General features: G+C 40.6%; 1 pseudogene; it reads right to left on the bottom strand.

Moving 5' to 3' along the window:
• The window catches only part of LOC130041780 (olfactory receptor 5B3-like), a 29,666-nt pseudogene extending 8,833 nt beyond the window's left edge, over nt 1-20,833 (bottom strand).
• Between the last annotated feature and the right edge of the window lie 3,174 nt (nt 20,834-24,007).

The following is a 24,007-nucleotide window of genomic DNA, read 5'->3' as shown; positions in this document are numbered from 1 at the left end:
AATGGCTCTAGTCCCATGGTTGCCTCTAAATTGCATTATGTGTCCAGTCCATCTGATTTTTGACATCTTGGCAAACGAAGCAGCATCCTTCATCCTCAATCATCAATGGATGTTGGAACTCCATATTCCTTCTCTCACTTGAGTGAAGCATGATACTCCAAGCATAGCTCTTTTGATTCCTCTTTGGGAGACCTGAATAGCATTCTCATCCTCTTTTTGTAGAGCCCAGGTCTCTGAGACTTATGTTAGTGCACGAAGAACAGTGGAGTTGAAAAGATGTGTCCGGAGCTGGAGGTTCTTCGTTCTCTTAACAACTTCTTCAACTCTCTTGAAGGCGTTCCACGCTGCTCTCTTCCTCATGCACAGTATTGGCACCAAGTCGTTCTTCATGTTGAGTTCGCAACCCAGGTACACATAACTGCTATATTCAGAGATGTTTATTCTGTTGAGAGCAAATGAAGTGCTTGTTTCTCAGGAACATTGTCTTTGTGAGATTCAGCTGCAGTCCAACCTTTCCACACTCGTGGTTGAAATTGGCCAGCATTCATGCCGCTTGGCTAATGTTTGGTGTTATTAGAACAATGTCATCAGTGAAGTGGAGGTGGTGTAGTTGCTGACCGTCTATCTTCACTCCCAACTCTTCCTATTCCAGTTGTTGCATGATGTTCTCGAGGGTGGCACTGAAGAGTTTCGATGAAGTGGTGTCACCCTGCCAAACTCTTCTCTTTACATCGATAATCACTTCCTTGTAAATTGGTGAGATCCTTGTGGTGAATCTGTAATACAACTCACAGAGCCTCCTGATGTATTGGGTTCGAATGCCTTGTTTGGCTAGGGCTTTGAAGACAGCTTCAGTCTTAACAGATTCAAAAGCCTTCTTTAAATCGATGAATATTAGACAGAGTGGCATTTTGAATTCTCGCAAAACCTCAATGGGCTTGATCACTGTGTGGATATGGTCGATTGTGCTGAATCCTTTTTGGAACTCAGCTTGCTCGCATGGTTGTCCTTGATTTAGTGTTCTGCCAACCCTATTCAGGATGACTTGAGTGAACAACTTGTAATGACAGACAACAGGCAGATCGGGCGATAGCTGCTATGTTGTGTATGTTCTCCCTTCTTGTACAACAGAATGATGCTGCTGGTTTTCCATTGCGATGAACCTTGCATTCAGACAGGTAATGTGTGAAGGGCCAAGCCAGTGTATTGACGAGTACTGGCAGCAGATTCTTCAGGTGTTCAGGCCTGACCTTGTCTGGACTGGGTGCTATATAGTTCTTTCCCGATGAAATGGCTTGTCAGATTTCGGAAGGGAGAACATTGGGAATGACATATCCACCCTATGGAATTTGGTATATGGGCAGGTGGATATGGCTATCATCCGAGTAGAAGACATGGATAACCTTCTTCATTGCTTTTCTGGAAGATGTGATAGATCCATCAGGATGTCGGAGAGCAATCATCTTGGTCTTAAAGTTCGCAAAGGACAGGTCGGCATTGCGAATACTTTTCCCAGCTTCTGCCACATTGACCAACACTGCTGCTCTACTCTCTTTGAGGTCTTTTTTTTATTGCTTCTCTGCACAGCTTTGCGAGCTCAGATGTTAGCTTGTGCTTGTCTGCTTGTCTGAGGCTCACGCCAAACCGCATTGGCAACTGAGTTCAATAGTTTCCGAAGACAGGCATCTTTTTGTGGCCTTCTCATTCTTGGAATTCCTTACACAGTCATGGAGGTGCTCACCACCTCATCCTGGAGGGGGTTGGCAACAATGCCAATCAGTGAAGAGTGAACCAATAGGTGCTACCCTGAGACGAAGGCAGGTATGTGTTTGTCAGCGTGCAGATCATTACAACATGCCAGTCAACCAAAAACTTGTATTTGGTAGACTGGGAGCACCTATAAGGGCAATTAGATGTTACCCTAAAAGTCTCCGTCCCTCTTAGAGAGCCCAGCAAGCTACCGAGGATATCCCGCATGCACGTCAAAGCCTGGCAAGCTACCCGTGGCATATTCGATATGGCAAAAACAGTAAAGATAATGGACCCCATTCCCCTGACCCTGAAAGAGCCCCCAATATGGCAGCATTGGGAAGGATCAGCAAGGAGATGCTGATAAAAATCTCAGGGCCGAACTAAGCTGCCAAAATGAAGAAGGAATAAAATGACTGTCTACACTTTCAACACACATAGGCTGGCATCGGAAGCATCTATCAAGGACCTGATGGTGCAAGTGCAGAAGATCAAGTACGGATGTCATTGGCATTGATCACGTAATGCCGTTTTCAACACTGGAGAAGAACTGTTTCTCAGAACATGTGACAGAAGAGGAATCAGTGGTGCCAATGTCCTCATCAACATGAACTTGGCCATGAGCATCAATTCGTTCGAATGCCTAACAACCTGAATCAGAGGCTTACATTTGAATAGATGTGGCTCATTGCTGGCAGTTTCTATCTTCGTTGTCTACACACCAACATCCAACTGCGATGAAGAAGAAATTGAGAGGTTCTACATGAAGCTATAGAAGCATGAGAAATTATATAAAAAAGACCACACCTTCTACAAGGTCATTTTCAGTGATTTTAATGCCAAGATAGGACAAAGAACTCCACATTGGGACCCACAGCCTAGAATGGAACAAACAGGTTGAGAGACTGTCTGAGTTCATCTTGTTGACCAAGACCGTCCGTGGTAACTCACAGTTCCAGAAGGCCGAATCTAAACTTTAGACATGAGAGTCTCTTGGTGGACAGTTCCACAATGAAATTGACCACATCATATTCAATCAACAGTTTTGCTTGACTGATGTCACTTTTGTCCCAAAATTCCAAACGCGATCAGACCACCATCTCCTTCATGCAAAATTCTACTTCATGGAGTGGGGAGAAAAGACTGCAAACTCTAAAGAGAGATGAAGTCATGAAATTTGCTTATAAGTGGGCAGACATGGAGAGTATCAGGCTATGTGACATGAGTCAGAAAGAGAGGACAGCTATAGAAGGACTGCAGTCATTTGTGGAGTATAAAATAACATAACACAAGAACGATACCCAAGGACAGTAGATATAAGGGTCAGGAAGATTGCTCCATAGTTGGAAGCCTGTCTCATGAGAGGGTGGGGAGAGGACAGCTTGTATAGAGAAGGGATCATTAAGAAAATGACGGTTGGGCCGCACGGGAGCCTTGTGGAAAGCAGGTTTGAGCCGGGCTCGGGGGAGCGGCGGGGACCTCATGGGAAGGGGGGCTTTGTGGGCCGTCCCCCACGCCCCACCGAGGTCGCCAGCTGCCCCCCACGAGCGGCTCTCCGGCACGGCCACGGCCCCCGGAGGCACAAGGACTTAGCACAGAGAACCAGCCGCTTGGAGCAGAAAAGCAAATGGACTTGTGTTAAAACGCACCACCAAGCCTGCCCGGAGGGGAAGGGGCGTTGACCGTCCCGCCCGCTCCTCTCTGGAAAGAAAGATGGCGGCCGCACGGGAGCCTTCTGGAAAGCAGGTTTGAGCCGGGCTTGGGGGAGCGGCGGGGACCTCATGGGAAGGGGGGCTTTGTGGGCCGTCCCCCACACCCCACCGAGGTCGCCAGCTGCCCCCCACGAGCGGCTCTCCGGCACGGCCACAACTCCAGGGCACAGAAACCAATCTCTTAACTAGCTAACTTTTAATAGAAATTCTTCCAGGGTCAATAAGTAAAATAGCAGAAATTCAAAACCGCGTGGCCGCTATCACGGCCGCGCGACCTCATTTTATTCTTAAACCAAGTTGTAGAAAGCAAATCATTTCACAACGCTGTTTCAGCATGTCTGATTGTGGGGGGTGGGTCGTAAACTCTAAACAATAATTGTGCATCTTCTATCGAAATAATCTATCTAGTCAAAGTATGTAGAGTATTAACTAGAACTCATCTGCCTCACAAGAATTGGGAGGGGTGGGAGGTGGGGGTCTATTGGGGTTCGGGGCTAAAAATGAGTATTGGTAAAGGGAAATGTGTTTGTTATCTACATGACTGAGAACTAAACCCGAAAGCTCTGTAACTTTTCCCACAGTGATTCAATAAATAAATAAATTATAAAAAAAAAAAAAAAAGAAAATGACGGTTGGAGGAATCGGTAGGGATGGGATAAGTGTGCCAAAACACAATAACATCTCATTATCTGCATTGCAAACCATAATGCCCAAAGGTAGAGAGAGAGTATGGGGAATATTGTCTGCCATGGAGGCAGTGGGAGGGTGAGAAAGGTGGGGGTATACTGGGGACATTGGTGGAGAATGTGCACTGGTGGAGGGAGGGGTGTTTGATCATTGTGTGATTGTAACTCAAACATGAAAGCTTGTAACTATATCTCACAGTGAATCAATACAATTTAAAAAAAGAAAAAAAGAAAGGGCTGCAAAGTTTAAGAAGAGAACTCCCAGAACGACCACCAACTGGGAACTCTTTGGCACTATTGCAGCAATATGGGAAGATGCTGTTGTTTACAACATCAATGAGGAATATGATAATTGGATTTAAAAAAATATTTCAGAGAAATTAAGATGAAATCTTTCTACTTGTGCACTAGACAACAAAAGCAGTAGCACTATGGAAATACATATTCATATCTTGTATCATAGGTTATAGGAACCTAAATTTTAAAATGAGATATTCAAACCAAACAATCTTATCTGCCTAAAGGTGCCATTGTGGTCATTTCTTCACTCTCAGTACTTGCTATTTCTTGTTTTTAAGATAAAACAGCTTTTCTTAAATTGTGGTAGTATCAGTGCTGATAGCACAGAGGGTAGGGCGTTTGCCTTGCGTGCAGCCGGCCCAGCCGACCCAAGTTTGATTCCTCTGCCCCTCTCGGAGAGCCAAGCAAGCTACCGAGAGTATCTTGCCCACACAGCAAAGCCTGGAAAGCTACCCATGACGTATTCAATATGCCAAACACAGTAACAACAAAGTCTCACGATGGAGACATTACTGGGCCCACTCGAGAAAATCGATGAACAATGGGAGGACAGTGACAGTGAAGAAATTTGTCTCCTTCTCATGAATCAATAATTTGTCCATCTTTGGAGAAATATTGATTAAATCCACTACTAATTTTCAACTATATTGTTTTGCTGTCAAGTTTCATGAGGGTTTTTAGGTAGATAGATAGATAGATAGATAGATAGATAGATATTAACCATTGTCTGCTGTATGATATGCAAATATCTCTATCTCTTCACTTTCTGAGGGACCTGTTATTTTTATATCATTTCATAACATAGAAACTGCTATTTTCATAGTTACTGTTTATTTTCAAAATTACTTAAATTCTTAAGTTCTTCAAAACAGAAATGGTGATTGACAAGTCCAATACTTTTATAATACCAATATTATCACTGTTTCAAAATCAGAAAAAGAAGGAGCATATAAAGAAAATTACAGAAGAAAATGAAAATCACAGTACAGGAATCTGGCATATAGCTAAGGACTTAAGGTATTGCATGCAAGCAGGTGAAACAGGGACATAGCTATGGCCCCATGCAGGGAACCACCATGCCAATACCTCAAACCAAGGGCACATTTGATGGGTAGACAGCTATCTTCCCTAGGTGAAAACAAAGCTGACCCCAACCCCATTGCATCTGAAAGTGGGAATTCAGCAAGAGTTAGAAAGGAGATTTGCTCCAAAGACTAAGGAAAACTGGTTTATTGTACACAACTGCCCAAATTTAAGGGCTATGGCAACGAAGCACTGGTGAGCATCTAAAAACTGAAAATAAAACGGGGCATCACTGGTATCCACTGCAAAGTCTCAGAAGATTTAAAACACACCACAGAAACAATCCTATGGGCTGCATATGGGATTGCTAAAGTGAACCTTGATTGCCTTTATGGTGATACAGTGAAAAACTGGAGGATCGCATCTTCACTAGCAGGCGAAGACAAAAGCCTAGAAAACTTCGCAAGCACGTAACCTTTTGGATGTAACCTCTTGGATAGACTTCAAAGCGACAATGATAAACTTGTTCACATTAACTGAGGAAAGCAATAGAATATAATTCTAACAGGAAAGAGAAAGTATGAGAGTGTGAGAAAACTTTTGTCAGAGGCAACTGAATATCATCCATGAAACTCAGCAACAGAATGATAAAAGATGAGGAAATAGTATGATAAAGGATAAAAGATATGAAAGTATCGATTAACAACTGAAGAAGGAAAAATAATTAAGAGAAACGACAAAAGCATCAGAGATATATGGGAGAACTTCAATAGAACAGCATTTTAATTACATTATCTCTGTGAGGATAGAAAAGAGAGAATGGGAAAGAATTCAATAGCAGTGAAGAAAGTGGATTCCTGTCCTTGCTTCTGGTTTCAGAAGGAAATATTTAAGGTTTTTACTATTGAGTATGTTGGATGTGGGTTTGTTGCAAATGGCTTGTACATCATGAAGTACACTTAGTCTATCCATATTTTGTTGAGTTTCTTTTATTAAATCATGAGTGGTGCTGAATCCCATCTAAAGCTTTTCTACACCAGTTAATATGATCATCTGATTTTTAGTTTTCCTCTTATTGATACAGTGCATTGCATTGGTCTATTTGCATATACTGAACCATGTTTTCATCCCCAGAAAAAAACCTCTTAATTATAATATATGATTCTTTTGGTATATTCTTGGATTTAGTTTGCTAAATTTTTTTAAAAAAGATCTTTGCATCAGGGTTCATCAGAGATATTGGCCTAAAATTTTTGTTTTTAGTAGTCTCTCTCCCTGCCTTTAGTATTAATGCAATGTTGACTTTATAGAAACTGTTTGGAAGGATTACTATTTCTTCAGTATCTTGGAAAAACTTGAAAAGTATAGGTAATAATTTTTTTGTTTATTTGGTAAGAAGTTTTCTTTAAAGTTTTGGTAGAACTCACTAGTAAACCCTTTTGTACCTGGCCTTTTGTTTTGAGGAAGATTTTAAATTATTTCAATTTCCTTACTCACTGGGCTGGAGCGATAGCACAGTGGTAGGGCATTTGCCTTACAAGCGGCCAACCTGGCCGACCCGAGTTCGATTCCTCCGCCCCTCTCGGAGAGCCCGGCAAGCTACCGAGAGTATCTCGCCCGCACGGCAGAGCCTGGCAAGCTCCCCGTGACGTATTCAATATGCCAGACACAGTAACAACAAAGTCTCCATTGGAGACGTTACTGGGCCCGCTCGAGCAAATCGACGATCAACGGGAGGGCCTTTACCTTTTCCTTACTCATGATTTTTATGTTCCAGTTTTCTTGTTCCTCCTGATTCAGTCTATGGAGATTGCATGATGCTAAAATTGTATCTATTTTCATTGTTGATGGGAATCTGCTACGATTCAACCTTTATGGAAGATAGTATGAAGACTTCTTTAAAAACTAAGAATGGAACTTCATTATGATACTGTAACACAAGTTCTTTGTATCTATCCCAAGAACACAAAAACACTAGTTTGAAGACTAGAGAATAATATAATGAGTAAAGCACTTGCCTTGCTCTGGCACCCCATATGATCCCCTAAGTCCCATCTGGAGTAACCCTTCAGGACAGAGCCAGGAGTAAGCCTGAGGCTCCCAAATTAAAAGTGAACCTTTTAAAATATTAATTTGAAAAATAATTTGAACATACCTATATCATTTCAGTGCTAAGTTCAATAGCCAGCATATAGAAACAGCCCAGCTTAGCCAGGATATAGAAAAAACCCAAGGGTTTAATAAAAGATGAGTGGATAAAATTATCATGTATATGTGTATATTTATGTTTATAGACAATATAATGGAATGTTATGTTGCTATAAGGAACAATAAGTTATTGCATTCTTCTGAAACTTGAACAGACCTGAAGGATATCACGTAGAAAAAAAATAAGTTCGAGGAAGAAAAACAAGTGCTGCATGATCTCATTCATATGTGGTATACAGAGAAACAAAATAAATGGCCAATAAATAATGATGACAAAATATTATCTCATTTAAATGTAAGACTGAGATTATCAAGCAATGAAAGTATAAAAGACCAGAAGGTGAAACTATGGATGACATAGGGACAATAGGAGAGGGTCTTGGGCACTTTGTTGGTGGTGAAGGTACAGTAATTATCCTATAAAACCATGGAAGTTAACATTATTACAGTCATTTCAACCTAAATGACACTAAAAGTAAATTTTCAAAAGAATAAGAAAGAATAGTCAGTCAAATAAGCTATAGTTAAAAACTTCTCCTTCTAAGGATTGAGTTATATACCAAGATCTAAGAACTGAGTTCCAACATAATGATCCAAATAGAGGAACACCTAGACATATCGTAATTTAAAAAGGAGCCAAAGATAGAGGTTAGTTCTGACATCAATAAGTTCAAAGAAGAAACTTTCAAGGGAATCCCCATTAGATTTATAGCAGATAAATCAAATGAAACTTCATAGACCACTGAAAAGGTATAATATTATTAACATGTAGGATAAAATAGACTCTTGGAAACTAAATAGCATATTATTGTACAACCATAGACCAAAGGAGAAATAAAAAGATTCCTAGAAACAAACGATAATGAAGACATGAACTATCAGAGAATATGGAACAAGAACAAAAACTGTTCAGAAAGAAGAAAAGAGCAAAAAAGGAAGAAGAGTATGTTAAAGTAATATCTGTAATGGAAGCAAACCATAAAATGATGGAAAAAACAAAAGAGCGTTGAAACCAAGATTTTTGTAAGACTAAACAAGAACGGAAACCCTTAGCTATATTCCCAAAGGAAACAGAGAGCAAAAATTTCACTCCAATTGTATTGGAAATGAAGGGCAGAAGTTATAATATATACCACAGAAAAACAAAAACCATAGGTAAATACTGTAGATAGCTTTATGCCATGATATTGGAGAACCAAGAAGAAATGAATACATTTTTGGAATCTTATAACCTCCCAGGATTGAATCTGAAGGGTGCTGACTATCTAAACGGACCAATTAGCTGCAAGGAAATCAAGACAATCATTAAAAGTGTCTGAACAGGCAAAAACTCTGCCCATCAAGTTAACTCAAAGAGCTCATGCACATGGGTTGCAGGTGGAATGTCCAAGATTCTATTCTTGGAGCCAACAAAGAAATTCTGAGTAAAAAGAATTGAGAAATCATGTTCTTGAACTTCAAACTATATTAAAAAGCTATAGTAATAAAGATTATATAACAATGACATGCATATTAACAAAATAGGATTGAGACCAAAAATAAATTCACACATGTATGGGCAAATTTTGTGACAATGGAGTAAAAGATATGCAATGATTAAAAAAGAAGAAATTTCTTCTACAAATTGTGTTTAAAAAATTGGACAGCCACATTCAAAAAAGAATTAAACTTGGGTGAAGGTGATAGCGGGCCAGAGTGATAGCATAGCAGGTAGGGCATTTGCTTTGCACGTGGCTGACCTGAGTTAGATTCCTCTGCCCCTCTTGGAGAGCCCGGCAAGCTACCGAGATTATTCTGCCCGCATGGCAAGGCCTGGCAAGCTACCCATGAAGTATTTGATATGGCAAAAACAGTAACAACAAGTCTCACAATGGAGACGTTACTGGTGCCCACTTGAGCAAATTGATGAACAATGGGAGGACAGTGACTGTGACAGTGACAGAAGGTGATAGCTCAAATGGCCAGAGAACATGTTCTGCGTGCTGAAGACCAGGGTTTAGTACATAATACAGAATGTCACCCTGAGCACAGTGGGAAAAATCCCCAAGCATAAATCAATCCCCTGATCACTACTAGATATGATCCAAAAAATGAAACCAACAAACAAAGAATGAAACAGATCGCTTTGCCACACCATAGACAGAAATTCAAACAAAATGGCTGAGGTTTATAGCCAGTCATGAAATATAGAAAAACCAACAAAATAGTAACAATCTACCCAGAAACATTGGTCTTAATAATATCTTTGGGAATTTAACTCCAGTATCAAAGGAAACCATAGTAGAAATAAATTGAATTGTGTCGATATCAAAGATATCAGTATAGCAAAAGAAGCTATCATTACAAATAAAAGATAGAAATAATGAATTTCTCCTACAAATTCATAGAATTGTATCTGTGAGTAGGAAAATGAGGGATAGAGCCATATCTATAAGGACCTAAGGACCCTGTCCCTTCAGGGGCTGGAGTGATAATTGAGTGAATAGGGTGTTTTTCTTGCACAGGACCAACCTGGGTACGATTCCTGGCATCTCATGTAGTTACTGAGCACTGCCAGGAGTAATTCCTGGGCATTACCAGGTGTGACAGACCCAAAAAGTCAAAAATGAAATATATTCAACACAAATGAACAGTTATTTCCTTAAGGAGTTTTCCCTAGCTGTTTTTCCTAGCTGTTCTGAAACATATATTACAATGTGTTAGCATTAATTTGAATAAGTGGGGACCAATAGGGCTCTTCTTAGAGTCTGATTCCTTCCAATTATTGTTCTGTGAAGCCATGCTATGATTTTGGAGCCTAATCAACAGGAAGCAGAGAAAATTGTCTGCATGAAACTCTCCAGGGATCAGGTCCCTAAGAGCAATCATAGCTCATCCTCTTCTCGGAGGATGAAGCAATTAAGCCCCACGCAAGGACGTAGTTTGTTTTGTTGAGTAGGACAAATAATTATGGCATTTTTGTACTTCTGTTCTCCACCCAATATTATCATGTTGTCATATGAAAATGAGTTGTATATTCAATTCATTGCACTTTGGGGGGATATTATTTACACTTGGGGTGTTTTTTGAAATGTGTATTTTCTATATGCCATTATAAATTTAGGAAATTTAGGAAATGAGAGATACAAATAGTGGAATGTAAAGAAGAAAATTAGGGAAGATGGGCTAGATTACAAATATAATGTAATCATTTACAAAAAGACACCCTGAGCCCATTAACTTTAAGGTCTTTGTAAGAGCATGTTTATCCACTGACTTAGATTGTCACATGTTCCTAGTTCAAAGACCTTTAAATACAAAATTCTGTGATATTATATTTATTTTATTATGTGTATATGTGCCAAGCACTGGCCTACTAAAATAATTCCTTACATAATGAATGTATCAAGCACTAGTTTCATTTCTAAACTCATTCTTTTATAAGATTTGCATGTATTTCAATATTTAGAATTAATTATATTTTTATCATAAATATATTTTGTTATACAGGTTCAGAAGTGTAAAAGATTGGGTTTTAGTCTAAAATGTCTTTCTCTGTCTCTGTATCTCTCCTCCCTCTGTCTGTCTCTGTCTCTGCCTCTGTCTTTCTTTCTCCCCGTCTCCCTTTCCCTCTCTCTTGGCATTATGGTTTGCAATACAGGCACTAAAAGATTATCATTAAAAGGCTTTTACCTCCTTTCAGCACTCAGTTCTTGTCTGAGTGATCATTTCCAACTATCTTTTCCAGCTATAAGTCATAGTGTTCCATTCTCTGTCTTAACTGCCCTCTTGCCCTGCTTCCCCTTATCCTCGACTTGTGGCAAGCAAAAAGATCTTAACGAAGGGAATATCCCATGCAGTGAAGACAAAAAATGCTGTATCCCACACAGTGAAGAGAAAAAAATCAAATGCCCTGAATTAAAAATTGATTTTCTTGGAATTCTCAGATTGTGAAGAAACAGGAAGAAAATCGCTGGTAGTGAAGAGGGCCATAAGTAGGGAGGAGTGACAAATGAGCATTAAAATAAACAAACTGAATATAAAATGTCAGCATCCATTTTAAAACATTTAAACAGCCAAAATATACTGAAATATTGTGTTTTAGGTAATATGTATGTGAGAAAGTTGGTAGAAATATGTGAAGAAGTTAAAAATACTTTTATTCTTCTAATATTTTCATATTCTATTTTTTTTCTTTTTTTATTAGTGAAAAACCATGAGGTACAGTTATAGGCTTACAAATTTTGTGCTTGGGTTTCAGTTATACAATGATCAAGTGCCCATCCCTCCACCAGTGCCCGTCATCCATCCCCACGGGTCCCAGCATCCCACCCCCACCCCTCATCCTCCCCCCCTCCGTCCCATCCTGCCTCTGTGGCAGGGTATTCCCCCTTGTTCTCTCTCTCTTCTTTTGATTACTGTGTTTTGCAAGAGAGGCTTTGAGTGGCAATCATGTTTGGTCTATCGACTACTTTTAGCATGCTTCTCCCACCCTGGGAGGGCCCTCACAACACCCTTCATTTGGTACTCTCTTCTCTATCTGAGCTTCCTTTTCACCTAGAGCCTGTGGCTGGCCTTCCATTTATGGAGCAAAATTCCTGGTACTAATCTCAGCCATTCCTGGGTGTTAATCTCCCTTTTTGTTGCTTTATGTTCCCCAGATGAATGCAATCTTTCTGTGTCTATCCCGCTCTTTCTGACTCATTTCGCTTAACATGATACTTTCCATGTAGTACCACTTGTATGTAAATTTCATAACTTCATCTTTTCTTACAGCTACATAGTACTCCATTGTGTAAATGTACCAAAGTTTCTTTAACCAGTCATCTATTCTTGGGCACTCAGGTTTTTTCCAGATTCTGGCTATTGTAAAGAGTGCTGCAATGAACAAACAATTGCAGATGTCACTTCGACTATACCTTTTTGCCTCTCTGGGATATATTCCCAGGAGTGCTATAGCTGGGTCAAATGGCAGATCAAATTCTAATTTTTTGAGAGTCGTCCATACTGTTTTCCAAAAGGGTTGGACCAGCCGGCATTCCCACCAGCAGTGAAGGAGGGTCCCTTTCTCGCCATATCCGCGCCAGCACCGGTTGCTTTTGTTCTTGTGGATGTGGGCTAGTCTCTGTGGTGTGAAATGATATCTCATTGTGGTTTTGATCTGCATCTCTCTGATGATTAGTGATGTAGAGCATTTTCTCATGTGCCTTTTTGCCATTCGAATTTCTTCTTTGCGAAAGTTTCTGTTCATTTCCTCACCCCATTTTTTGATGGGGTTGGGTGATTTCTTCTTGTGGAGTTTAACCAGTACCTTGTATATCCTTGATATCAACCCCTTGTCGGATGTGTACTTGGTGAATATCCTTTCCCATTCTGTAGGCTGTCTTTGTATTTTGGTCAATGTTTCTTTTGAGGTGCAGAAGCTTCTTAGTTTAAGATAGTCCCATATGTCTAGCTCTGTTTTCACTTGCTCGGCCAGTGGCGTGACATCTTTGAAGATACCATTAGCTTCAATATCATGGAGAGTTTTGCCGACTTTGTCTTCAATAAACATTATGGATTCTGGTGTGATGTTGAGGTCATAAATCCATTTTGATCTTACTTTTGTGCATGGTGTTAGGCAGAGATCTGAGCCCACTTTTTTGCATGTAGCCGTCCAATTTTGCCAGTACAGTTTATTGAAGACGCTTTCCCTGCTCCATTTCACTTTTCTTGCCCCCTTATCAAAAATTAGATGATTATATGTTTGGGAGGAAATGTCAGTATATTCAACTCTGTTCCATTGGTCTGCAGCTCTGCTTTTGTTCCAGTACCATGCTGTTTTAATTATTACTGCCTTGTAGTAGAGTTTGAAGTTAGGGAGGTTGATTCCTCCCATTTTCTTTTTCCCAAGAATTGCTTTAGCTATTCGTGGGGGCTTATTGTTCCATATAAATTTCAGGAGTGTTTGCTCCATTTCTTTGAAGAATGTCATGGGTATCCTTATAGGGATTGCATTGAATTTGTACAGTGCTTTGGGAAGTATTGCCATTTTGATGATGTTGATTCTCCCCATCCATGAACAGGGGATATTTTTCCATTTCCTCGTGTCCTCTTTTATTTCCTGAAGTAGCGTTTTGTAGTTTTCTTTGTACAGGTCCTTTACTTCCTTAGTTAAGCTGATTCCTAGATACTTGATTTTCTGGGGCACAATTGTGAATGGGATTGTTTTCTTGATGTCACTTTCTTCTCTTTCACTATTTGCGTATAAGAATGCCATGGATTTTTGGGTATTGATTTTATAGCTTGCCACTTTACTTATACAAGCCTATTGTTTCTAGGAGTTTCTTGGTAGAGGTTTTAGGGTTCTCTAAGTATAGTATCATGTCATCTGTGAATAGTGAGAGCTTAATTTCTTCTTTCCCTATCTGGATGCCCTTAATATCTTTTTCTTGCCTAATCGCTATTGCAAGTACTTCCAGTACTATATTGAACAGTAGTGGAGAGAGTGGGCATCCTTGTCTCGTCCCTGACTTTAGGGGGAAGGCTCTCAGTTTTTCACCATTGAGGATGATGTTTGCTGTAGGTTTGTGGTAGATGGCTTTAACTATATTGAGGAAAGTCCCCTCTATCCCCATTTTGGCAAGGGTTTTCATCATGAATGGGTGCTGGATCTTGTCAAAAGCTTTCTCTGCGTCTATTGATATGATCATATGATTTTTATCTTTTCTTTTGTTGATATGATGGATTATGTTGATTGATTTCCGAATGTTGAACCATCCTTGCATCCCTGGGATGAATCCCACTTGGTCATGATGTATGATCTTTTTGATGAGTTGTTGTATTCTATTGGCTAGTATTTTGTTGAGAATCTTCGCATCCGTGTTCATCAGGGATATTGGCCTGTAGTTTTCTTTTCTTGTGGTGTCTCTGTTTCCTTTTGGTATTAGAGAGATATGGGCTTCATAGAAGCTGTTTGGGAGAGTTTCTGTTTTTTCAATTTCCTGGAAAAGCTTGCGAAGAATTGGCAATAGGTCCTCTTTAAATGTTTGGAAAAATTCGCTAGTAAATCCATCTGGGCCTGGGCTTTTGTTTTTGGGAAGACTTTTGATTACAGTTTCAATTTCCTTTATGTGAATAGGTCTATTCAGGAACTCTATATCTTCTTGATTCAGCTTTGGGAGATGGTAGGAATCCAGGAATTTATCCATTTCTTCCAGGTTCTCGTGTTTCGTGGCATAGAGACTTTCAAAGTAGTCTCTGATGATCTCTTGAATCTCTTTAGTTTCTGTTGTGATATCCCCATTCTTATTTCTGATTTGATTTATTAGGGTTCTCTCTCTCTGTTTCTTTGTGAGTGTTGCTAGTGGTTTATCTATCTTATTTATTTTCTCGAAGAACCAGCTCTTGGTTTCATTGATCTTTCGGATTGTTTCTTTGTTTTCCATGTCGTTGATTTCTGCTCTAAGTTTTATGGTCTCTTTCCTTCTGCCTGATTTAGGCTCTTTCTGTTGATCCTTTTCTAAGGTCTTGAGCTGTGAGGTCAAATTGTTTATATGCATCATTTCTATCGACTTAAGATATGCTTGCAGAGCTATAAATTTTCCCCTTAATACAGCTTTCGCTGCATCCCATAAGTTCTGGTAGTTTGTGTCTTCATTCTCATTTGTTTCCAGGTATCTTTTGATTTCATCCTTGACTTCGTTCCTGACCCACTCATTGTTCAGCATCGAGTTGTTTAATTTCCAGGTGTTTGATTTGGTTCTCCGTATCTTTGTGTGATTCACTTCTATCCTCAGTGCATCATGGTCTGAAAAGATGGCTGATACTATTTCTATCTTCTTGATTCTGTTGAGGTATGTTTTGTGTCCTAGCACATGGTCTATTTTGGAAAATGTTCCGTGCGTGCTGGAGAAGAATGTGTATTCTTTCTTTTTGGGGTGTAAAGCCCTGTATAAGTCCATAAGCCCTTTCTCTTCTATTACTTCTTTCAAAGCCAATAATTCCTTGTTGGGTTTTTTTCTTGTTGATCTATCCAGAGGTGATAAGGCGATGTTGAAGTCTCCAAGTACTATTGTGTTGGTAGTGATGTCCTCCTTAAAATCTGTTAGCAGTTGTTTTAAATATTTAGCTGTTCCCTCATTAGGTGCGTATACATTTAAGAGTGTGATTTCTTCCTGTTGTACGTATCCCTTGATGAAGAGAAAATAGCCTTCACTGTCCCTTCTAATCTTTTTCAAGGTGAAATTAATGTTGTCGGATACTAGTATGGCCACCCCAGCTTTTTTGAGGGAGTTGTGTGCTTGCAGGATTGTTTTCCATCCTTTGACTTTGAGTCTGTGTTTGCTCTTGCTGTTGAGGTGAGTTTCTTGTAGGCAGCAGAATGTTGGGTTCTGTCTCTGTATCCATTTAGCCACTCTGTGTCTCTTAACTGGTGAATTTAGACCGTTGACATTGAGAGAGAGAATGGTTATGGGGTTTTGTGTCATCTTTCTGTGCGGGTGTGTTGTGGTTGTAGGGTTTGTCTTTTCTTATAGTAGCCCCTTTAGGCCTTGCTTTAGGTTTGGTTTTGAGTCTATGAAGTTCCTGAGCTGCTGTTTATTTATAAAATAGTGTACCGTTCCTTCGATTTTGAGGGAGAGTTTAGCCGGGTAGAGTATTCTTGGGGAAGCATTCATTTCCGTGAGTTTTTTGACTATATCTCTCCACTGCCTTCGGGCTTGTAGGGTTTCCTCTGATAGGTCTGCTGTGAATCTAAGGGATGCTCCTTTGTATGTGATTTCCTTCTTTGCTCTTGCTGCTTGCAGTATTGTGTCTCTATTGGCAGTATCGATCATTCTAACTATGATATGTCTTGGAGTATTTTTGTTGGGGTCTCTTTTAGCTGGCACCCTTCGGGCTCCTTGAACCTGAATGGCTGCATTGTGCATCTCTGGGAAGTTTTCAGCAATGATTTGTTTGACGGGTGTTTTTTTCGTTGGGATTGTTTCCCTGAGGTTCAGGTAGTCCCATGATTCTAATATTGTTCCTCTTGGAATCATCTGCTAGGACTCTGATTCTCTGTAGAGCCATTTTGAGGTCCCTTGCCACTGTTTGTTGTTGCGTGTTGGCTTGTTGCAGCTGATCTTCCAGGTCACTGATTCTCTCTTCAGCTGTGGTCATTCTATTTTTAAGAGAAGAAACTGAGTTTCTAATTTCATCTATGGAATCTTTTAATCGTGACATTTCTGCCCTCATTTCTTCTCGTAATTTGTCGATTTTTTCTGTGGTGTTACTGGCTGTCTGTCTGACTGTTTCATTGAGTTGATTGAACATCTTCATGACTTTGTATCTGAATTCTATGTCAGAGAGGTCCCTTAGGTGAGCTGTATTGACAGAATGATCTAGATTGTTTTCGTTGTTCTCCCCTTGTGTTGGAGATTTTCTTTGTTTCTTCATATTGCTGAGTAGGTTGGGAACTAGATTCCTTGGGGACTAGGTTCCTTAGTATGGGAAAACAACCTGCGGCCGCCCGCTGGAAATTAAGCCACGCCCACGTTTGAGGCCACGCCCACGTTTGAGGAGGCCACGCCTCTACAGAACCCTGGGTTTGGGATGAGATGAGCACCGCGGTCAGGAGTGAAGAGGGCAGGGCAGACGCTCAAAACTGCTTCTCTTCAGGCATCTCGGGGGACACCTGGGGTCCTGCAGGGAAAGATGGAGGTCCCAGGGTCGCGAGCCGGCAGCTGTGCTGACCTGGAATTAAGATGAGATGGGCGCCGCCGTCAGGAGTGAAGAGGGCAGGGCAGACGCTCAAAACTGCATCTCTTCAAGCATCTCGGGGGACACCTGGGGTCCTGCAGGGAAAGATGGAGGTCCCAGGGTCGCGAGCTGGCAGCTGTGCTGACCTGGAATTAAGATCTCATATTCTATTTTATAGTAAAAATCGTAACACAACCACGATGTTTTCTTCACAGTGCTGGATTTTGTTTTTAATCATGGTCATGACGATCACGACCATCCTGTTATTCATTGATTGCCTCGAGCAGGCTCCAGTAACGTCTCCTTCGTCCTAGCCCTGAGATTTTTTAAAAAGTGCTATATTCAAGGCTCTTTCAGAGTTAGGAGAATGAGACTCATCATTGTTACTGGTATTTGGCATATTGGGTACGCCACGGAGAGTTTGCCAGACTCTGCTGTGTGGGCAGGTTACATTCAGTAACCTGCCAGTTTGTCCAAAGTAGGAATGAGATAATAAGATGTCATAATAAGATGTCACGCGGCTGCAAATGCGGCCGTGTGCTTCCAGGAGCTGAGTTTTATAGTCTCTGGGTCTTGGCCATTGATGGGATTACACGGTGCCAGGGGGCCAGTTGGTGGGTGTGACCCCTGCCTACTGGAATTTGGAGGATCTGGATGGAGGATGTTCAGTCCCGATCCAAGCAGGCTTGGAGATCTCAGCCCCGGGACCCGCATGCCTTTGTTCCTCTGCCGGTACCTTCATGCGTGTGGAGAGTGGTTTCAGCATGGTGGTGGCTGGTTCTGGAGGTCTTTGGCTGCCGGAGCCCTGGTCAGGGCGGGGAGGGAAACTCAACCAGCTCCCTCTAAGGGGCCCCGGCGAGGACAGCCAGGCACAGGGGCAGGAGACTCTGTGCTGTTCTCTTCCGGGAGCTGGGTTTTATAATCTCTGGGTCTTGGTTTTTGGTTTTGGTTTTTTTTTTTAAAGATACCTACAAATAAACATCTTATTTACTTATTTATTTATTTATTTATTTATTTTGCTTTTTTGGGTCAACCTAGCAATGCTCAAGGGTTGCTCCTGGCTGTGCACTCAGGATTTACTCCTGGCAGCACTTCGGGAACTATATGGGATGCCAGGGATCGAACCCAGGTTGACCATGTGCAAGGCGAACGCCTTCTCCACTGAACTATTGCTCCTGTCCCAGTGCTGGTTCTTTAACATGTTCTAACAAGACAGAAATAATTTAACTAGCTGTATTCAGGCCACTCACTAAAATGTTTTCCCAAGTAGTTGAAACCTTCACTAAATAGTTTTATCATTTTTATTCTCTAATAGGACTCAGAACAGCATTCTACTCAAGAAATAAAAAAGTCACAAAACTTGAATTCTTAGGCCATAATTAAATATTTTCATTAACATCATTAAAAACTAGAAGCATTCAATTTATTCTCTAAATTTCAACTAGTCACATATTCTTATGGGGCCCATTCATGCACTTATAATGTCTTCATATGTACCCTTGCATTCACATTGCCCTGTGGTAAAAGTGCACTTAGAATAAAAGTAAAACAAGATATGCAAAAGCATGTTGATATGTAGCCTTTGAGATATGTTAGACATTGTTGTTCAATAATCTCATTTTAGGATATATTATTTACTTTTCAGTACAATAGAATTTTGAATAGGAAGGTCTAAAACCTCAAATAGTTAATTTCACTCTGGTCTTAGTGAATTGTTATTATACATTGTATAATATAAAAATCACAATCCTAAGAATAGCTCTGCCTTCAAAACAACCTTCATAAATGCACTCTTTTTTTGTCATTTTTTATAATTTTATTATTGAATCACCGTGAGAGCAGTTACAAAACTTTCGGGTTTAAGTTTCGGTCATACAATGAAACACCCATGCCTTCACCAGTGCCCATTCTCCACCACCAAAAACCCCAGGATGCCCCCATCCCAGACCCTCCCCCTACCTGTGGGGCAGATGATTTCCACATTACTCTCTCTCTATTTTGATTACATTCAATATTTTGACACCAGACCCATTATTATTTGGGCTTTTACCCCAACACTCAGATCTGCTGAAAAGGCAACACTAGACAATTTGTTTTCTATTGCTGGTTATGAACAATACATGGTGTCACGTGGCTGCAGTAGAGGCCGTGCAATTTTGGAATTCTGAAGTTTTAACAATTAAATCTAGAGGGATTTCTGCCCAAACCTGCTGGGTTCCAAGATTTGTCTCTGGGTCTCTGGAATCATGGCCATTAAGCAGCTTGATCAGGAGCCAGAGAGCCCATTCATGGGCGGCGACTCAGGGTCTCGTTTGGATGGGGAGGAAAGCAACGACTCCACCCCATCCCATGAGACCCCGAGTGCCTCCTCACTGTGGGCCCAAACCTGAATGTTCAATGGTCTGTGGAGGATGGCTGCCACTGGGCTGCCAGGGGGAACAGACCAAGGCATGAAACCTATTCCCACCTAGTTTGGCCCAGCGCTGGTAACCTACTGCAGGGACTGGATGCATTTCTGCCAAAAGCTGCCGGGTTTCGAGATTTCTTTCTTTTTTTTTTTTTAATCATAAATGCACTCTTGACCCCCTTGTTCTTCAGACTGTAGACTATAGGGTTCAGCATGGGGATGACATGGTGTAGAACACAGACGCCATTTTGTCTGTGTCCATGGAATGGCTGGAGCTAGGCTGTAAGTACATGAAGATAATTGTCCCATAGAAGATAGAAACTGCAACAAAGTGGGAGGCACAGGTGGAGAGAACCTTTTGATACCCTGCAGAGGAGCGCATCTTTAGGATGGTGATGAATATGAATGTGTAGGATGTCAAGATAACCAGGAGAGCAAAGAAGATGTTGAAGCTCACCACAGAAACAAGCACCAGCTCACTAACACGTCTGTCAGAGCAAGAGAGAACTATGGCTTCTGGAAAATCACAGAAAAAGTGATGGACAAAATTGGATCCACAGAGAGGCTGAATGCATCTCCAATGTGGATAGAGATATTCAGAAAACCACAGATATAGTAGCCTCTTATAAAACATGCACAAACACTTGTCATGGTGGTGGTGTAATGCAGAGGTCTGCACACTGCTAAGTAGCGGTCAAAGGCCACTGAGGACAAAAGGTAATTTTCCACAGTAGCAAATCCTCCAAAAAAGAACATTTGTGCAGCTCATGCACTGTAGGAGATGACCTTGTAGTCTGTAAGCAATCCAGACATGACCGTGGGAGTAACTGCTGAAGAGTGACAAAAATCCACCAGAAAAAGATTGATGAGGAAAAAGTACATGGGAGTATAGAGACAAGAGTCCAACAGAACCAACATGATCATCCCCAAGTTCCCAGTCTTCTGATGAGGTAGATGAGGGTGAACATGATAAAGAGAGGAACCTGCAGTTCTGGAGCATCTGTTAGTCCAAGCAGCGTAAATTCTGTCACTTCTATGCTGTTCTTCATCAGTGTTGAGTGACACAAAATTTTCTGGGGTTGTGGGAGGAAAGAAATGGTGATTAAGAATAGCAGGCTTGGAGCTGGAGTGATAGTACAGTGGGTTGGGTCTTTGCCTTGCTTGCAGCCTACCCAGGATCCATCCCTGGCATTCCATATGGTTCCTTGATTAATTTCTCAGCCAGGAGTAACCCTTGAACATCACGGGGTATGATCCAAAAGCCAAGAAATATATATGTTCATTCTAAAAATTACGTATTTAGGGTTATCATTTTACTATGGGAATAATTTGGTTTCTTTGAGGATCCGAAAATGAAATATTTACTTCATAACATCTCAGTGTTTAAACTTTATTTATATTTACTTCTATTAACTTTAGGAATTCTATATCAGTTAATCTCATTTTTTACTCTGCAAATTTTTTAACTGAGAATATGAATTTATATATTTTGATTAATGGCCTGTCATGAATGAATATATCTGCAAGTCTAGTTTTTCCAGTAATAATTTTCAGTACTGATTTTTAAAATTTGCCTGCTTATGATCACCTATCAAGACCTGCTCTAAACATTTTAAGTATAAATATTTTAACATTTTTCAAAAACATTATGTAATTTGTTATGTTTGTTTAATCTCTGATGTAGAATAAATTGAGTAATTTTTTATGGTTAAGTGTTAATTAGTTGACAATCATGTTTTGGACCAAAGTCAACCTTTGCAGCTGTACTGAGTAGGATCTAAGGATAATAGTCTTCTGTTTTGGTCTTGAACTAAATTTAATTCAAATTTAATTTCGCTTTTGTCATGTCTTCACTGTCCACACTTTCAGTGTTTAGGGTTTATAGAGCAGCAACTAAAATATTATGTGCATACGTTAAACTACGGCACCATGCCTCCTCGGGAGGGAAAGGGTGTTGCTCCCTTCCGCCTTTTTTCCCCCTGGCAGCAAGGTAGCCGCCACCTCAGAGCTTATTAGAAAGCCAGGTATGAACCGGTGTTGAAGGGGCAACTGCAGTCTCATGGGAAGGGGGATGGTACTGGCTCATCCTTCAGGCCCTACCGAGGTCATGAGTTGCCACCCACAAGCGGCTCTCTGGCAAGGCCATGGCTCCAGAGGCAAAAGGACTTAGTCCAGAGCCCAGCAGCTTGCAGAAGAAAAGTGAATGGACCATGCGTTAAACTACGGAGCCATGCCTCCCCAGGAGGGAAAGGGTGTTGCTCCCTTCCGCCTTCCCCCCCCCCCCCCCCCCGCCGGCAGCAAGGTGGCCACCACCTCAGAGCTTATAGGAAAGCCAGGTATGAACTGGTGGTGAAGGGGCAACTGCAGTCTCATGGGAAGGGGGGTGGTACCAGCACATCCTTCACACCCTACTGAGGTCATGAGTTACCCCCCATGAGTGGCTCTCCATCACGGCCATAACACTGGACACACAGAAACCAATCTCGTAATTATCTGGCTCTTTGCAGAAATCCAAAATCGTGGCCGCATGACATTATATGATTCTCATAACCAGCTATAGAAAACAAAATATTTCACAATGCCTTTTCAGCAATTCTGATTGTTGGGGAGGGAATTCTAAACAATAATGGTGCATCTTTTGTCGAAATAATGAATGTTATCAATGTAGAGAAGAGTTAAGTAGAAATCATCTGCCTCACAGGCATTTGGAGGGGTGGTGGGCATATACTGGAATTCTTGGTGGGGAAAAATGAGTACTGGTGAAGGGAAAGGTGTTTGATCATTGTATGACCGAGACTTAAACCTGAAAGCTTAGTAACTTTTCCCAGTGATTCAATAAATAAATATAAAAAGAAAAAAATGAAAAAAAATTAAGGTGGAGTTCATGCCCAATTCAATCAGCTAATCAGTGGCTGAATAAATAGCAGTACTTCTACAAAAAAAATAAATAAAACAAAATATTATGTGTAGTGGATATGGTAGAATAACAGGTAGGATAATGGTACCCCTAGCTGTGATTGAACCCAGATATTCAGGTAATAAGCAGAGACAATCTGAAGAGAAGAAAAAGCATTTGTTACAGAGCTGGGATGTTACAGGTTGGGTTGGGATGTGGTGTCTATTAGCCCTAACATTTGCTACACACCTAGCATTGATGGTCTCTAATTCCCATTAAGGTTAGTTCTCCATCTCCAACATAACAACAATGAGATTTACTTTAAAGTATTATTTTTAGAATTAAATAAGGTAATTCATTTTTTAAATGTTAGGTATTTGGCACAGCATGGTAAGTACTATCAATAATATTAGGGTAAAATGAGGGTTAGGTTATAAAATGACAGTAACATGCATAGCTGTGGGTAGATGTTTTGAAGTCTGGAAAACATCAACTTAAGGTTCTCTTTTCTCCCTTTTGAGGGCCTTGTGTTTCCTGTGATTTCCTGTGTCTCTCTGTTTTCCCTTACTTCTATCACAATAATGACAAGTGAGCAATTCTTTTGCTTTATTCTCCCTTGAAATCTGTATTTAGTTTGAGCAAGTCCATTTATTTCTGCTGTCTCATAGCAGAATCATAAAAATCAAAGACAAGGGGCTGGAACGATAGTACAGTGGTTAGGGTGTTTGCTTTGCACACGGCCAACCGGGTTCTATCCCCAACATCCCATATGATCCCCTGAGAACTGCCAGCAGTGATTTCTGAGTGCATGAGCCAGGAGTAACCCCGTGCATCGCTGGGTGTGACCCAAAAAGAAAAAAAAAAACAAGAGGATCTGCATTTGTGAGCTATTTTTAACTTAGGATCTGTTTTGCCAACAAACAACAGGCACAAAATACTTTATTAGAATCTTAGGTAAGAACAATATTTTAAATCTTTCTATTTAAACGTGAAGCCTTTGGAAGACCATTCATCTCTTCTTGCTACTGACATCTTTGTCCTTTGCAACTTTGCTTCACAAGTCTGACCTATAATAAAATCATGTTACAGATTTTACCATCAGCTACATTCCAGAAAACTTGAAAAGTACTTTATATGTTTGTATGAGGTAAGTGGCATTATTTTTCTTACTTTAACATTAAAAATACTAAGAATTGATAAGATGCTCTGAAAATACAACTAGTACAAAAATTAGGATTCAAGAGTTGAACCAATTTTTTTTAGTGAAATAATGATCTCTATTTCTTTTTCTTTTTTCGGGGAGGGAGGAAGGTCACACCCCACGATG

The sequence above is a fragment of the Sorex fumeus genome, unplaced genomic scaffold (genome assembly GCF_029834395.1).
Source record: "Sorex fumeus unplaced genomic scaffold, SorFum_2.1 ptg000007l, whole genome shotgun sequence".
Lineage (NCBI taxonomy): Eukaryota > Metazoa > Chordata > Mammalia > Eulipotyphla > Soricidae > Sorex > Sorex fumeus.
The sequence above is the reverse complement of the archived record's forward strand: the minus strand, read 5'-3'. Positions and strand labels throughout refer to the sequence as shown.